This window comes from Chrysemys picta, unplaced genomic scaffold (genome assembly GCF_011386835.1).
Source record: "Chrysemys picta bellii isolate R12L10 unplaced genomic scaffold, ASM1138683v2 scaf762, whole genome shotgun sequence".
Taxonomy (NCBI): domain Eukaryota; kingdom Metazoa; phylum Chordata; order Testudines; family Emydidae; genus Chrysemys; species Chrysemys picta.
In genome coordinates this window covers 15,001-22,500 of record NW_027053469.1, presented here as the reverse complement: position 1 = coordinate 22,500, position 7,500 = coordinate 15,001, and the positions used below count along the sequence as shown (strand labels likewise).

The 7,500-nt window shown below is 68.7% G+C and overlaps 1 non-coding gene across 1 annotated transcript; it reads left to right on the top strand.

The window, feature by feature from the left end:
• The first annotated feature begins 3,978 nt into the window (after window positions 1–3,978).
• LOC135979313 (5S ribosomal RNA) lies at window positions 3,979–4,097 on the top strand. The gene has a single exon (XR_010596646.1). It is a non-coding gene; the product is annotated as a 5S ribosomal RNA (ribosomal RNA).
• Window positions 4,098–7,500: the final 3,403 nt, after the last annotated feature.

The following is a 7,500-nucleotide window of genomic DNA, read 5'->3' as shown; positions in this document are numbered from 1 at the left end:
GATCCCCTAGGCTGAGCTCCGGTTCTCACAGGCTCTGAAAAACCTGTCCTCAGAAATCTCCTCACACAATCCTCGAAAGGCAGGTCGAAAAAGCCAAAGCCCCGCCTTCGGCGGTACGAAACTGGAACTGGGCGCCACCTCGTGGTTCCCTCGGTCGGCCGAGACGGCGTGGGGCGACCCCTTCCGGACATCCGCGAGACGACCGGCCGTCAGGTCAACCCATTCGCTCCAAAGGGGTTGACCTGGTGGCCGAGAGGGGACTTTGAAAATTTTTCGGACTTGGAAAACTTTTTTTTTTTTTTTCTTCCCCCAGCCCGCTTCCTCCGGGTTGACCCGGTGGCCGAGCGTCTCGCCGTCCCCGGACGCGGCGAGGGACTGCCTCCCGGCCGTCAGGATCGGGCCCACGGAAGTCTGATTTTAAAAAAAATTGGCCGACGCCACCGCGGAGGGCTACCCGGGCACCCCGGGCCCCGGAGCCGGAAAAGGGAAAAAAAGGATCGGGCCCACTAGAGACATGGACCCGGCCGCCAAGCAGGCCGCCCTGGGCTGACCCTCCCCGGCCGCAGCGAGGGACTGCCTCCCGGCCGACAGGATCGGGCCCCTGGAAGTCTGGGGGTGGGGGGGGGGAAATCGCCCCACGCCCCCGAGGAGGGCTGCCCGGGCGGGCCTGGCCCCGGAGCTCGGAAAAAAAAAAAGGATCGGGCCCACTAGAGACATGGACCAGGCCGCCCTGGGCTCACCTTCCCCGGCCGCAGCGAGGGACTGCCTCCCGGTCGACTGGATCGGGCCCCTGGAAGTCTGGAAAAAGAAGAATGGAACCTGACGCCTCCGAGGAGGGGGCGCCCAGGGAAGGAGGGAGATCCGGGTTGACCTGCTGACCGGACGGGAAAGAGGCCACCGGGCGTCCCCCCCCTTAAAACCTAGGGGTTGACCTGGTGGCCGGAAAGCGAACCGGCCAGCAGGTGAACCCTTTCGATTCCACGGGTTGACCTGGTGCCCGGGAAGCGAACCGGCCAGCAGGTGAACCCGTTCGATTCCACGGGTTGACCTGGTGCCCGGGAAGCGAACCGGCCAGCAGGTGAACCCGTTCGATTCCACGGGTTGACCTGGTGCCCGGGAAGCGAACCGGCCAGCAGGTGAACCCGTTCGATTCCACGGGTTGACCTGGTGCCCGGGAGGGGACTCTGAAAATTTTTCAGCCCTTTCGACTCGGGGTTGACCTGGTGGCCGAGAGGGGACTCGCACGGCAGGCAAGCCGCCCTGGGCTCACCCTCCCCGGCCGCAGCGAGGGACTGCCACCCGGCCGACTGGATCGGGCCCCTGGAAGTCTGGAAAAAAGAATGGAACCTGACGCCTCCGAGGAGGGGGCGCCCAGGGAAGGAGGGAGATCCGGGTTGACCTGCTGACCGGACGGGAAAGAGGCCACCGGGCGTCCCCCCCCTTAAAACCTAGGGGTTGACCTGGTGGCCGGAAAGCGAACCGGCCAGCAGGTGAACCCGTTCGATTCCACGGGTTGACCTGGTGCCCGGGAAGCGAACCGGCCAGCAGGTGAACCCGTTCGATTCCACGGGTTGACCTGGTGCCCGGGAAGCGAACCGGCCAGCAGGTGAACCCGTTCGATTCCACGGGTTGACCTGGTGCCCGGGAGGGGACTCTGAAAATTTTTCAGCCCTTTCGACTCGGGGTTGACCTGGTGGCCGAGAGGGGACTCGCACGGCAGGCAAGCCGCCCTGGGCTCACCCTCCCCGGCCGCAGCGAGGGACTGCCTCCCGGTCGACTGGATCGGGCCCCTGGAAGTCTGGAAAAAAGAATGGAACCTGACGCCTCCGAGGAGGGGGCGCCCAGGGAAGGAGGGAGATCCGGGTTGACCTGCTGACCGGACGGGAAAGAGGCCACCGGGCGTCCCCCCCCCCTTAAAACCTAGGGGTTGACCTGGTGGCCGGAAAGCGAACCGGCCAGCAGGTGAACCCGTTCGATTCCACGGGTTGACCTGGTGCCCGGGAAGCGAACCGGCCAGCAGGTGAACCCGTTCGATTCCACGGGTTGACCTGGTGCCCGGGAAGCGAACCGGCCAGCAGGTGAACCCGTTCGATTCCACGGGTTGACCTGGTGCCCGGGAAGCGAACCGGCCAGCAGGTGAACCCGTTCGATTCCACGGGTTGACCTGGTGCCCGGGAGGGGACTCTGAAAATTTTTCAGCCCTTTCGACTCGGGGTTGACCTGGTGGCCGAGAGGGGACTCGCACGGCAGGCAAGCCGCCCTGGGCTCACCCTCCCCGGCCGCAGCGAGGGACTGCCACCCGGCCGACTGGATCGGGCCCCTGGAAGTCTGGAAAAAAGAATGGAACCTGACGCCTCCGAGGAGGGGTCACCCAGGGAAGGAGGGAGATCCGGGTTGACCTGCTGACCGGACGGGAAAGAGGCCACCGGGCGTCCCCCCCCCCTTAAAACCTAGGGGTTGACCTGGTGGCCGGAAAGCGAACCGGCCAGCCGGTGAACCCGTCCGATTCCACGGGTTGACCTGGTGGCCGGGAAGCGAACCGGCCAGCAGGTGAACCCGTTCGATTCCACGGGTTGACCTGGTGCCCGGGAGGGGACTCTGAAAATTTTTCAGCCCTTTCGACTCGGGGTTGACCTGGTGGCCGAGAGGGGACTCGCACGGCAGGCAAGCCGCCCTGGGCTCACCCTCCCCGGCCGCAGCGAGGGACTGCCACCCGGCCGACTGGATCGGGCCCCTGGAAGTCTGGAAAAAAGAATGGAACCTGACGCCTCCGAGGAGGGGGCGCCCAGGGAAGGAGGGAGATCCGGGTTGACCTGGTGACCGGACGGGAAAGAGGCCACCGGGCGTCCCCCCCTTAAAACCTAGGGGTTGACCTGGTGGCCGGAAAGCGAACCGGCCAGCCGGTGAACCCGTCCGATTCCACGGGTTGACCTGGTGGCCGGGAAGCGAACCGGCCAGCAGGTGAACCCGTTCGATTCCACGGGTTGACCTGGTGCCCGGGAGGGGACTCTGAAAATTTTTCAGCCCTTTCGACTCGCGGTTGACCTGGTGGCCGAGAGGGGACTCGCACGGCAGGCAAGCCGCCCTGGGCTGACCCTCCCCGGCCGCAGCGAGGGACTGCCTCCCGGCCGACAGGATCGGGCCCCTGGAAGTCTGGGGGGGGGGGGGAATCGCCCCACGCCTCCGAGGAGGGCTGCCCGGGCGGGCCTGGCCCCGGAGCTCGAAAAAAAAAAAAAGGATCGGGCCCACTAGAGACATGGACCAGGCCGCCCTGGGCTCACCCTCCCCGGCCGCAGCGAGGGACTGCCTCCCGGCCGACTGGATCGGGCCCCTGGAAGTCTGGGGGGGGGGGGAAATGGAACCTGACGCCTCCGAGGAGGGGACGCCCAGGGAAGGAGGGAGATCCGGGTTGACCTGGTGACCGGACGGGAAAGAGGCCACCGGGCGTGCCCCCGTTAAAACCCCTAGGGGTTGACCTGGTGGCCGGAAAGCAAACCGGCCACTGGGTAGGCCGGTCGGCAACCTAGGGGTTGACCTGGTGGCCGGGAAGCGAACCGGCCAGCAGGTGAACCCGTCCGATTCCACGGGTTGACCTGGTGCCCGGGAGGGGACTCTGAAAATTTTTCAGCCCTTTCGACTCGGGGTTGACCTGGTGGCCGAGAGGGGCCTCGCACGGCAGGCAAGCCGCCCTGGGCTCACCCTCCCCGGCCGCAGCGAGGGACTGCCCCTCCCCACCCCCCGGCTGACAGGATCGGGCGCACTGGAAGTCCGGGACAGTATTTTCCCCGACGCCGGGGAGGGCGGGCGGAGGGGCTCTGGCGGCCAGCCCGGGCCCCGGAGCTCGAAAAGGAAAAAAGGACCGGGCCCGCGAGAGACGGGGGCCCTGCCGCAGGGGGGGGGGCAGTCCGACCGGGGCTCACCGTGCGGCAGGCCCGGGCGTCGGCAGGGGAAAGCGGGCGAGGAGGCGCGGGGCCGGGTGCCTACGGCCATACCGGACCGAACGCCCCCGATCCCGTCCGATCTCGGAAGGTAAACCGTCCCGGGCCTGGCTAGTACTTGGATGGGTGACCGCCTGGGAATCCCAGGTGCCGTAGGCAGCTTTTCCCGGTCCGAGTCAGCTCTCTCTCCTTTTCTGGGGGGGAAGGAGAGGGGGGGACGGGCCGGAAAGCCCCTCGTCGCTCCTGCCGAGTCGGAGGTCGCGGCCGCAGGTCACGGGTCTGGGCGCCTGGGGTCCGGCTCCCCACCCACCCGGCTTCCTCCGCGGAGGACCCCCCCCGGGGCCACCGAAGCCGCTGGGGGAGACGCCGGGCATGGGGCGGACTGGCCCGGACCCTCCCGGCCGCCGGCCCGCAGGTCCGCCCCGAATCCCCCCCCGCGGCCACCCAGGCCAGGCCTGGCCAGGCGGGACGGACGGCGGGTGTCCAGCGCCCAGCGGCTTCCTCCAGCGGGGACCCACGGACCCCAAAGCCGCAGGGGGAGGCCCCGGGCCTGGGACGGACTCGCTCGGACCCCCTGCGCCCGGCCGCCGGCCCGCGGGACCGCCCCGAATCCCCCCGCGGCCACCCAGGCCAGGCCTGGCCAGGCGGGACGGACGGCGGGTGTCCAGCGCCCAGCGGCTTCCTCCAGCGGGGACCCACGGACCCCAAAGCCGCAGGGGGAGACCCCAGGCCCGGGACCGACTCGCTCGGACCCCCCGCCTCCCCTGCGCCCGGCCGCCGGCCCGCGGGACCGCCCCGAATCCCCCCGCGGCCACCCAGGCCAGGCCTGGCCAGGCGGGACGGACGGCGGGTGTCCAGCTCCCAGTGGCTTCCGCCAGCGGGGACCCACGGACCCCAAAGCCGCAGGGGGAGGCCCCGGGCCCGGGACGGACTCGCTCGGACCCCCCGCCTCCCCTGCGCCCGGCCCCCGGCCCGCGGGACCGCCCCGAATCCCCCCGCGGCCATCCAGGCCAGGCCTGGCCTGGCGGGCCGGTGTGCAGCTCCCCCGGGCTTCCTCCCCCGACGACCCGCGCCCCCCTGAGCCGCAGGCGGAGACCCCGGCCCCGGGGCGGACCGGCCCGGGCTCGCCCGAGCCCCCTGCGCCCGGCCCGCAGGACCGCCCCCCCGAATCCCCCGGGAGAGGCCCGGCCTGCACGCCACTGACGACCCGCGGCCCCCAAAGTCGCAGGAGGCGCCCCCCCCCCCCCGGTTAGCCCCGTCTCGCTCCGCGCCCCCCGCCCCTCGCTGCCGGGACCGGGCGCCGCCCCAGAGTCAGCCGCAGCCGGCCGGCCTGAGAGCTGCCCTCCTGTGGACGACGGTGAGTTTACCTTGATACTAACCGGCCGTCAGCCAGGTCAACCCCATTGCTAGACTGGGGTGGACCTGGTGGCCGAGTGGGGACTTGGAACATTTGACAGCTGCTTCCCGGGGCTTGACCGGTTGTCCTGAACGCCCCCCACCCCCACCCCCAGCCCCCGGCTCCTGCTCCCCTCTCCCCAGCCTCGGTGCTCCGCTCCCTGCCTCGGAGGCTGCCTCTCTGCGGCGCCTGCATCGCCTCCGAGGACGCGCACCCTCCGGAGGCTGGACGTAAACCCACCACTGCCGCCGACCCGGCTCTCCGAGGGACGACTGTGAGGCCCCCCACCCCACCCCACCCCCGGACCGCCCTGGGGACGACTGCTAAGCCTCCCCCACCGGACCGCCCGGGGGAAGACTGCGACGCCTCCCGCCAGGCCCCCACCCAGCCTGGGGGAAGACTGCTAAGCCTCCCCCCCACACACACACACACACACTGTCGGGGGATGACGATTAAGCCTCTCCCGGACTGCCCGGGGGAAGACTATTAAGCCTCCCCTGGAACCACTATTAAGCCTGCCCCCGGAGTCCTCGGGGGATGACTGCTAAGCCTCCCCCACCGGACCACCCGGGGCAAGACTGCTAAGCCTCCCTCCCACACACACACACACTGTCAGGGGAGGACTATTAAGCTTTCCCGCTGGAGCGCCCGGGGCGGACGACTGTTAAGCCTGCCCCCGGAGTCCTCGGGGGAGGACTATTAAGCTTTCCCCCCTGGAGCGCCCGGGGGGGGGGGGGGGGGGGACGACTATTAAGCCTGGCCCCCGGAGTCCTCGGGGGACGACTATTAAGCCTCCCCCGGACCTGCTCCCTCTCGACTATTAAGCCCCCCCTCTGCGGTCCTCAGCACCACTGCCGCGCTGCCCTGGGAGTGGGGTGACATCCGGTCCGGAAAGCAAACCGGCCACCAGGTCAACCCGTCGAATCCAATGGGTTGACCTGGTGGCCGGAAAGCAAACCGGTCGCCAGGTCAACCCGTCGAATCCAATGGGTTGACCTGGTGGCCGGAAAGCAAACCGGCCGCCAGGTCAACCCAGTAGATTCAGCGGGTTGACCTGGTGGCCGAACGGGGACTTTGAAAATTTGACAGCCGCTTCCCGGGGGTTGACCTGTTGTCCCGGTGGGGACTTTGAACATTTGACAGCCGCCTCCCAGGGCTTGACCTGTTGTCCCGGTGGGGACTTTGAACATTTGACAGCCGCCTCCCAGGGCTTGACCTGTTGTCCCGGGGGGGACTTTGAACATTTTACAGCCGCTTCCCGGGGCTTGACCTGGTGGCCGAGTGGGGACTTTGAACATTTGACAGCCGCTTCCCGGGGGTTGACCTGTTGTCCTGAACGCCCCCCACCTCCCCCCCCCCGGCTCCTGCTCCCCACTCCCCAGCCTCGGTGCTCCGCTCCCTGCCTCGGAGGCTGCCTCTCTGCGGCGGCTGCATCGCGTCCGAGGACGCTCACCCTCCGGAGGCTGGATGTAAAGCCTGACACCCGCCACCGCCGCCGACACGGCTCTCGGAGGGACGACTCTGAGGCCTCCCCCCACCCCCGGACCGCCCTGGGGACGACTGCTAAGCCTCCCCCCCGCCCACACCCACACCCACACTGTCGGGGGATGACTCTTAAGCCTCTCCCGGACTGCCTGGGGAACGACTATTAAGCCTGCCCCCCCCGGAGCACTCGGGGGACGACTATTAAGCCTCCCGCGGACTGCCCGGGGGATGACTATTAAGCCTCCCCTGGAAGGACTATTAAGCCTCCCCCGGACTGGCCGGGGGACGCCTATTAAGCCTATCCTCGGGGGAGGACTATTAAGCTTTTCCCCCTGGAGCGCCCGGGGGGACGACGATTAAGCCTGGCCCCCGGAGTACCCGGGGGACGACTATTAAGCCTCCCCCGGACTGGCCGGGGGACGACTATTAAGCCTCCCCCGGACCTGCTCCCTCTCGACTATTAAGCCCCCCTCTGTGGTCCTCAAGACCACTGCCGTGCTGCCCTGGGAGTGGGGTGACACCCGGGCCGGAAAGCAAACCGGCCACCAGGTCAACCCGTCGAATCCAATGGGTTGACCTGGTGGCCGGAAAGCAAACCAGCCGCCAGGTCAACCCGTCGAATCCAATGGGTTGACCTGGTGGCCGGAAAGCAAACCGGCCGCCAGGTCAACCCAGTAGATT